We start from the raw sequence: 8,420 nt of genomic DNA on the forward strand, positions 1-8,420 counted from the left end.
ACTTTTGCTGTGTACATAATTGATCTTATGTTTATTTGAGCGGTTGCGGTAGGTCAGGGATTAGGGTACTTGAATTTTTTTATTCACCCTCTTATTTTATTTTATTTGAATTTGTATCTATAGACTTTAGAATTAGATCCTATTAATAATATCGCATTAGGGTGGCCCTAAAAGTTTAAATTTTTTTTGTTTGAGGCCAGATACTTGGTCTATTAGTCGTAGGTATTTTTTTTTATAGAATTGAATTTGGAATGTATCTACTGGTTCTTGCACTCTTATGAATTTTTAATGTTCGCCAGTAATAAAAGTTAGCATTAAGTTTGAGCAATTTTTTTATTGTTACTTTGAGTAAACTTTTGAAGCCCTTGGAAAATTATTTTGTAGTAAACTTTGAGTTTAAAGTTTTATTGAAATTATTGAACTGGTAGTAGGGTGTTAGTCGGTAATTTGTAAACCAAAAATTTTGTAAATAAATTATAAGAATTATGTTTGGATGAAATTTTAAGACATTCATAATGCAGGGCTAAGTCGAATTTTGGTGTTGGTGCTGCGCTTGCGCGCGGTAAGGTAAGGTGAAGGTGAGTAATAGGGAAATGACTTATTGACGGATGGACAGACTCAGGTCAGGTTTGGGGGCACTGTAAGGTAAACAGGAGTCAGCACAGTGCCCACGGTGCAGTGCAAGTTGCACTGCAGAGGGAGGGTAGACTCCACCTGACAGGACAGACCTCCATCTTTTTCCCCTCTTAACTCTGCCCCTCACGTTCATTTCTATCTTTTTCTGCTTTTTCTCTCCTTTCTATAAACATGCAGGTATGAACCCTCTTTTTGTTCATGTGGCTGCGGGTGAGGTCGGTGGTGCAATACCCCGCCCAAGACGACGAGCTAGCCTGGGCCCGCAAGCATACCTGCTTGCCGCCGCTCCTCACCACCCAAACAGTCAGCCACGTAACAACGTATATAGCATATATTGTTGTCTGAAAAAATAATAGAGATCGGTTATATATATAGTATATATCTCATACAACCGATTGTTCAGATAAGAAACTTTTCGCAATTTCTACCCCATTTTAACAGTTATAAGCTTCAAATTTCACCGATTGCTTACGTATATAGTATGTATTGTTGTGTCAAAAAATCATAGAGATCGGTGATATATATAATATATATATCATGGTATATATAGTATATATATATAGTATATATATATTTTTTTTACGATTTCGGCCCCATTTTAACAGCTAGAAGCTTCAAATTTCACCAAATGCTTACGTGTATAGCATATATTGATGTCTGAAAAAATCATTGAGATCGGTGGTATACATAGTATATATCTCATACAACCGATTGTTCAGATAAGAAACTTTGCGCAATTTCTGCCCCGTTTTAACAGCTAGAAGCTTAAAATTTCACAAAATGCTTACGTATATAGCATATATTGTTGTCTGAAAAAATCATAGAGATCGGTGGTATATATATTATATACTTCATATAAACTGTCATTTTGACCCCTTTTTTACGGCTAGAAGCTTCAAAATTCATCAAATTCCATCAAATAGTTACATTTACGTCATATATTTTTGAAATACGTGATTCGTAGTCATAGTTTTTACATGCAGACCACAAAAAACGTGAAGCTTTGCATCCTCACACATTACCTACCTATTTTTATACTCAGTTGAGCAGAGCTCACAGATTATATTAACTTTGATTGGATAACGGTTGGTTGTACAGGTATAAAGGAATCGAGATAGATATAGACTTCCATATATCAAAATCATCAGTATCGAAAAAAAATTTGATTGAGCCATGTCCGTCCGTCCGTCCGTCTGTCCGTTAACACGATAACTTGAGTAAATTTTGAGGTATCTTGATGAAATTTGGTGTGTAGATCCCTGGGCACTCATCTCAGATTGCTATTTAAAATGAACGATATCGGACTATAACCACGCCCACAATTTCGATATCGAAAAACCGATAAAATGCGATAATTCATTGCCAAAGGCGGTTAAAGCGATGAAACTTGGTATATGGGTTGACGTTATGACGCAGAGTAGAAAATTAGTAAGATTTTGGACAATGGGCGTGGCACCGCCCACTTTTACAAGAAGGTAATTTAAAAGTTTTGCAAGCTGTAATTTGGTAGTCGTTGAAGATATCATGATGAAATTTGGCAGGAACGTTACTACTATTACTATATATGTGCTAAATAAAAATTAGCAAAATTGGATGAAGACCACGCCCACTTTTTAAAAAAATTTTTTTTAAATTCAAATTTTAACAAAAAATTTAATATCTTTAATGTATATAAGTAAATTAAGTCAAAATGCAACTCCAGTAATGATATGATGCAACAAAATACAAAAATAAAAGAAAATTTCAAAATGGGCGTGGCTCCGCCCATTTTCATTTAGTTGGTCTAGAATACTTTTAATGCCATAGGTCGAACAAAAATTTACCAATCCTTCGTAGGGGCATAGATTCTATGACGGTAACTGTTCTCTGTGAAAATGGGTGAAATCGGTGGAAGCCACGCCCAGTTTTTATACACAGTCCACCGTCTGTCCTTCCGCTCGGCCGTTAACACAATAACTTGAGCAAAAACCAATATATCTTTACTAAGCTTAGCCCACGTACTTATCTGAACTCACTTTATCTTGGTATAAAAAATGGCCGAAATCCGACCATAACCACGCCCACTTTATCGATATCTAAAATTACGAAAAATGAAAAAAATGCCATAATTCTATACCAAATACGAAAAAAGGGATGAAACATGATAACTGGATTGGTTTATTGACGCAAAATATAACTTTGGAAAAAACTTTGTAAAATGGGTGTGACACCTACCATATTAAGTAGAAGAAAATGAAAAAGTTCTACAAGGCGAAATCAACAGGCCTTGGAATCTTGGCAGGAATACTGTTAGTGGTATTGCATATATAAATAAATTAGCAGTACCCGACAGATGATTTTCTGGATCACCTGGTCCACATTTTGGTCGATATCGCGAGAACGCCTTCACATATACATCTAAGGGCCACTCGCTTTTAAAACCCTCATTAATACCTTTAATTTGATATCCATATCGTACAAACACATTCTAGAGTCACCCCTGGCCCACCCTAATGGCGATATCTCGAAAAGGCGTCCACCTATAGACCTAATGCCCACTCCCTCTTAAAATGCTCAGTAACACCTTTCGTTTGATACCCATATCGTACAAACATTCTAGAGTCACCCTTGGCCCACCCTAATGGCGATATCTCGAAAAGGCGTCCACCTATAGACCTAATGCCCACTCCCTCTTAAAATGCTCAGTAACACCTTTCATTTGATACCCATATAGTACAAACATTCTGGAGTCACCCTTGGTCCACCTTTATGGCGATATCTCGAAAAGGCGTCCACCTATGGAACTAGGGATCACTCCTTTTCAAAATACTCATTAACAGCTTTCATTTGATACCCATATCGTACAAACATATTCTAGAGTCACCCCTGGTCCACCTTTATGGCGATTTCTCGAAAAGGCGTTCACCTATAGAACTAAGGATTACTCCCTTTTAAAATACTCATTACCACCTTTCATTTGATACCCATATCGTACAAACATATTCTAGAGTCACCCCTGGTCCACCTTTATGGTGATTTCTCGAAAAGGCGTTCACCTATAGAACTAAGGATTACTCCCTTTTAAAATACTCATTACAATCTTTCATTTGATACCCATATCATACAAACACATTCTAGAGTCACCCCTGGCCCACCCTAATGGCGACATTTTGAAAAGGCGTCCACCTATAGACCTAATGCCCACTCCCTCTTAAAATGCTCAGTAACACTTTTCGTTTGATACCCATATCGTACAAACATTCTAGAGTCACCCCTGGCCCACCCTAATGGCGATATCTCGAAAAGGCGTCCACCTATAGACCTAATTCCCTCTCCTTCTTAAAATGCTCAGTAACACCTTTCATTTGATTCCCATATCGTACAAACACATTCTAGAGACACCCCTGGTCCACCTTTATGGCGATATCTCGAAACGGCGTCCACCTATGGAACTAAGGATTACTCCCTTTTAAAATACTCATTACCACCTTTCATTTGATACCCATATCATACAAACACATTCTAGAGTCACCCCTGGTCCACTTTAATGGCGATATCTCGAAAAGGCGTCCACTGATAGACCTAAGGCCCACTCCCTCTTAAAATGCTCAGTAACACCTTTCATTTGATACCCATATCGTACAAACAAATTCTAGAGTCAGCCCTGGTCCACATTTATGGCGATATCCCTAAATGGCGTCCATCCATAGAACTATGGCCTACTCTTTCTTAAAATACTCTTTAATACCTTCCATTAGATACACATGTCATACAACCACATTCCAGGGTTACCCTAGGTTCATTTTCCTACATGGTGATTTTCCTTATTTTGTCTCCATAGCTCTCAACTGAGTATGTAATGTTCGGTTACACCCGAACTTAGCCTTCCTTACTTGTTTATTTAATATTTATCTTAAAAATCGTTTAGATATGTTCAAATTTCACCAAATGCTTACGTGTATAGCATATATTGTTGTGTGAGAAAATCATAGATACCAGTGGTATATATAGTATATATCCCATACAACCGATTGTTCAGATAAGAAACTTTGCGCAATTTCTTCCCCATTTTAACAGCTAGAAGCTTCAAATTTCACCAAATGCTTACGTGTATAGCATATATTGTTGTCTGAAAAAATCATTGAGATCGGTGGTATATATAGTATATATCTCATACAACCGATTGTTCAGTTAAGAAACTTTGCGCAATTTCTGCCCCTTTTTAACAGCTAAACGCTTCAAATTTCACTATATGCTTACGTATATAGCATATATTGTTGTCTGAAAAAATCATAGAGATCGGTGGTATATATATTATATACCCCATATTAACTCTAATTTTTGCCCCCTTTTTACGGCTAGAAGCTTCAAAATTCATCAAATTTCCATCAAATAGTTACGTTTACGTCATATATTGTTGAAATACGTGATTTGTAGTCATAGTTTTTACACGCAGACCACAAAAATCCTGAAACTTTGCATCCTCACACAAAGTACCTACCTGTTTTTATTCTCAGTTGAGCAGAGCTCACAGAGTATATTAACTTTGATTGGATAACGGTTGGTTGTACAGGTATAAAGGAATCGAGATAGATATAGACTTCCATATATCAAAATCATCAGTATCGAAAAAAAATTGGATTGAGCCATGTCCGTCCGTCCGTCCGTCTGTCCATTAACACGATTCCTTGAGTAAATTTTGAGGTATCTTGATGAAATTTGGTGTGTAGATTCCTGGGCACTCATCTCAGATCGCTATTTGAAATGAACGATATCGGACTATAACCACGCCCACTATTTCGATATCGAAAATTTCGAAAAACCGAAAAAATGCGATAATTCATTGCCAAAGGCGGTTAAAGCGATGAAACTTGGTAGATGGGTTGACGTTATGACGAAGAATAGAAAATTAGTAAGATTTTGGACAATGGGCGTGGCACCGCCCACTTTTACAAGAAGGTAATTTAAAAGTTTTGCAAGCTGTAATTTGGCAGTCGTTGAAGATATCATGATGAAATTTGGCAGGAACGTTACTCCTTTTACTAATGTGTTTTGAGTAAAAAATAGCAAAATCGGATGACGAACACGCCCACTTTAAAAAAAAAATATAACTTTAGTGAACAAATGCGTGGTGGCAACGGCGCGCACCACGTATTTGTTAGAGGTTGATTAAGGCGAAAAACAAGGAAGAAAGTAAAAACACCAAAAAGTTTCGTGTTAATAAAAAGAATTCACAGTGTGCTTTTATTTGTATAAATACAACAAGTGTTAAGAAAAGTTTTAACAGGTGTTGTGGAAATGAAAATATTAAATATATTTTAGGAAATTTTCAACTTACGTGAACGTGGGATAACGTGTACCTTTGCTGGCTGCTGGACCAAAAGAGGACGAGACTCTTTTCCTCATGAGCCGATGAACCCACGATACAGCTCCTTCGTTGGGTTTCCCGGCAACAAAGTTGCTGTACCGCGGGCTCACAGCGGTAAAAATCTAAGATACATACGTACCACCACTCACACATGCCTGTGTGTATTAGTACAAGCATATGTAGGTGGTAGTAAACGGAGGAAAATAACTAAGGAAATTATGTTACGAGGGAGGGGAGATATATTTAGGCCTGTGGCCTAAACATACCGGCCCCCTTGCCGTAAGCAACAAAGAAAAAATTAAAAAAAAGGGATGCCACGTGATCGCACGTCCAGTAAGGCGCTGTAACGAAAGAAGGCAGTGCAGGTGCGGACTGCAAGCACTGCACGCCAGATGGTTGACCTCACGTTTCGCTCTCCTGTGGAAAGAGAAAAGAAGTTATTAGATATACGTACGTGGTTTTAAATTCCGTGCTGTAATTACTTATTATTAGGAAAAAAACTACTATTTTTGGCAGGCTCCTGAGACTACCAACCCGAATACGGTCGGTTGGGTCAGGAGACCGCCAACTGTTGTTGCTGGCGTTCCACTCACCATCATTTCGGCGTTCATATCTGCGCCGAGTGTAAGCCGAATTGGCGATGAGCGGTAGAACTGTGGGTCGGCCAGCCGCATGAATTGGAATGGAGCGGCAATCTTTGGATCTACATTTGATGGCGGACTCAACCGATAGTGGCTTGCAACAATGCTGGCTTGAGTGGTCAAGTGTGTGGATGACCCGAATTTCCCGCGAAGGATTATTGTGCATTGCCCTGATCCTTGACGCTCTAACTGTAGGTCGCGCACCAGCTCTGCATCGACAATTGTACTTGTGGCGCAGGGATCGACTATAGCTCGAACAAAATGCAAGTGGCCCCGCGATTCGATCCGTACGACGGCAGTCGGTGCGATGGGCACAAATGGTCGCATGATGGGTGATGGGGTCGTTGTCTGGGATAGGCGTCCCGTTCGGAAGCCGGCTGGTCCGGCTTGTAATAGCGCTCGTCTACTGTCGACTTTGCTCGCGTGACTTTGATATGGCGCGGTTTTGTTTCGATTTTGCCTCGTTACGCGTTTAGCTGCTCTGGGCCGACCATGGGCAGCGTTTCCCTTCGATGATGTGGTATGGAGTTCGGTGTCCTGCTGCCGCCAATTGTCTTGTTCTTGTCGTTCTTTCTTGAACTTTTTCCGCCTTCCGTTCATGCTGTAGCAGCGGCCGAAAACTACGCATCCCAAGATTGCTGGTTGAGGGGTTTTGTTCGGCTCTAGCCATTTCTTCTTCCAACTCTGCCTCCTCGACTTGTTGGGCCCAAGAGTTAGTTGGTCCCGATAAGTGGATCGACAACTCGTCGTCCGATTGGCTGTCGTCGCCGACGACAATGGTTTCTGCGCATGCAGGGCGTTGGTCCTCGAGGTGAAGCGTAGTATGGTGCTTCTCGTTACACCTTTTGCATCGATATTTACTTTTGCAGTTGTCAACGCGATGAAACGGCGACAAACAATTGGGGCAGTATTTATGTAGTAGGACAGCCCGTAACCTTTCTTCGGGCGACTTGCTTCTGTACTCCGCGCAGAGCCTCATACTATAGTTTCTACCGCAGAGCTGGCAGGCGACGTCGAAGCGCTTGGCGCCCCCCTCTGACTTGGCCAATAGAGTTTCGTAGCGGGTCATGATCTGAAAGAATGTTGATATCATTGATCATGATTGAGGTTGGCGGAATGTTGTTTGGGTGGCGTAACCAAAAAAAAATTATCTCTAATATATTATCCAAAAAAAAAACATTTTATTGAAATAAAATTTAATTGAAATAAAAAATTAAAAGTCATAAGTCAATACTTATGCGCGCAAAGAAAGGAAGAAAGACTGGATTTAGCACGCATCCAAGCGATGTGGCTGTTGCTTTAGCGCCTTTAGTACATTTTATAATTTATTTTATGTCGGTAGATGTCGCCGAAGTAGTCCTAACAAGTTATTTTTGAATTGTGGTAAACTTTGTTTTCACAACAAGTGGCCTGCCACCACACGGAACGGTTAGAAACCTGGCTGAAAAGGTATTACAGAGTATCACTTCCACCATTCAACATTATTTTTGACGTGTATTGTCGATAATGTTGAGATTCGTGGAATTAAGTATTTTAAATCTCGACCAAATGAATGATTGATCGAGATATGTAATACGCGACATGTGTTGCGTGTAACAACGCGTAAGGCATAATGTCGGTAACACAGTGCATTGACAGTCAGAAATGGAGTGTAGAGATTTTGACTAGCAGATGTCGCTCTTCCATTTCCTGAATGAAAAAAATGTCATTCATTTAACACGCGGCGGTGAGTACACTACACTCATAGACTTGGTTATATTTTTATTAATTAATTGAGTTTCTTCTTTTCTTTCCAG

The sequence above is a fragment of the Eurosta solidaginis genome, chromosome X (genome assembly GCF_040869045.1).
Source record: "Eurosta solidaginis isolate ZX-2024a chromosome X, ASM4086904v1, whole genome shotgun sequence".
NCBI classification, from domain to species: domain Eukaryota; kingdom Metazoa; phylum Arthropoda; class Insecta; order Diptera; family Tephritidae; genus Eurosta; species Eurosta solidaginis.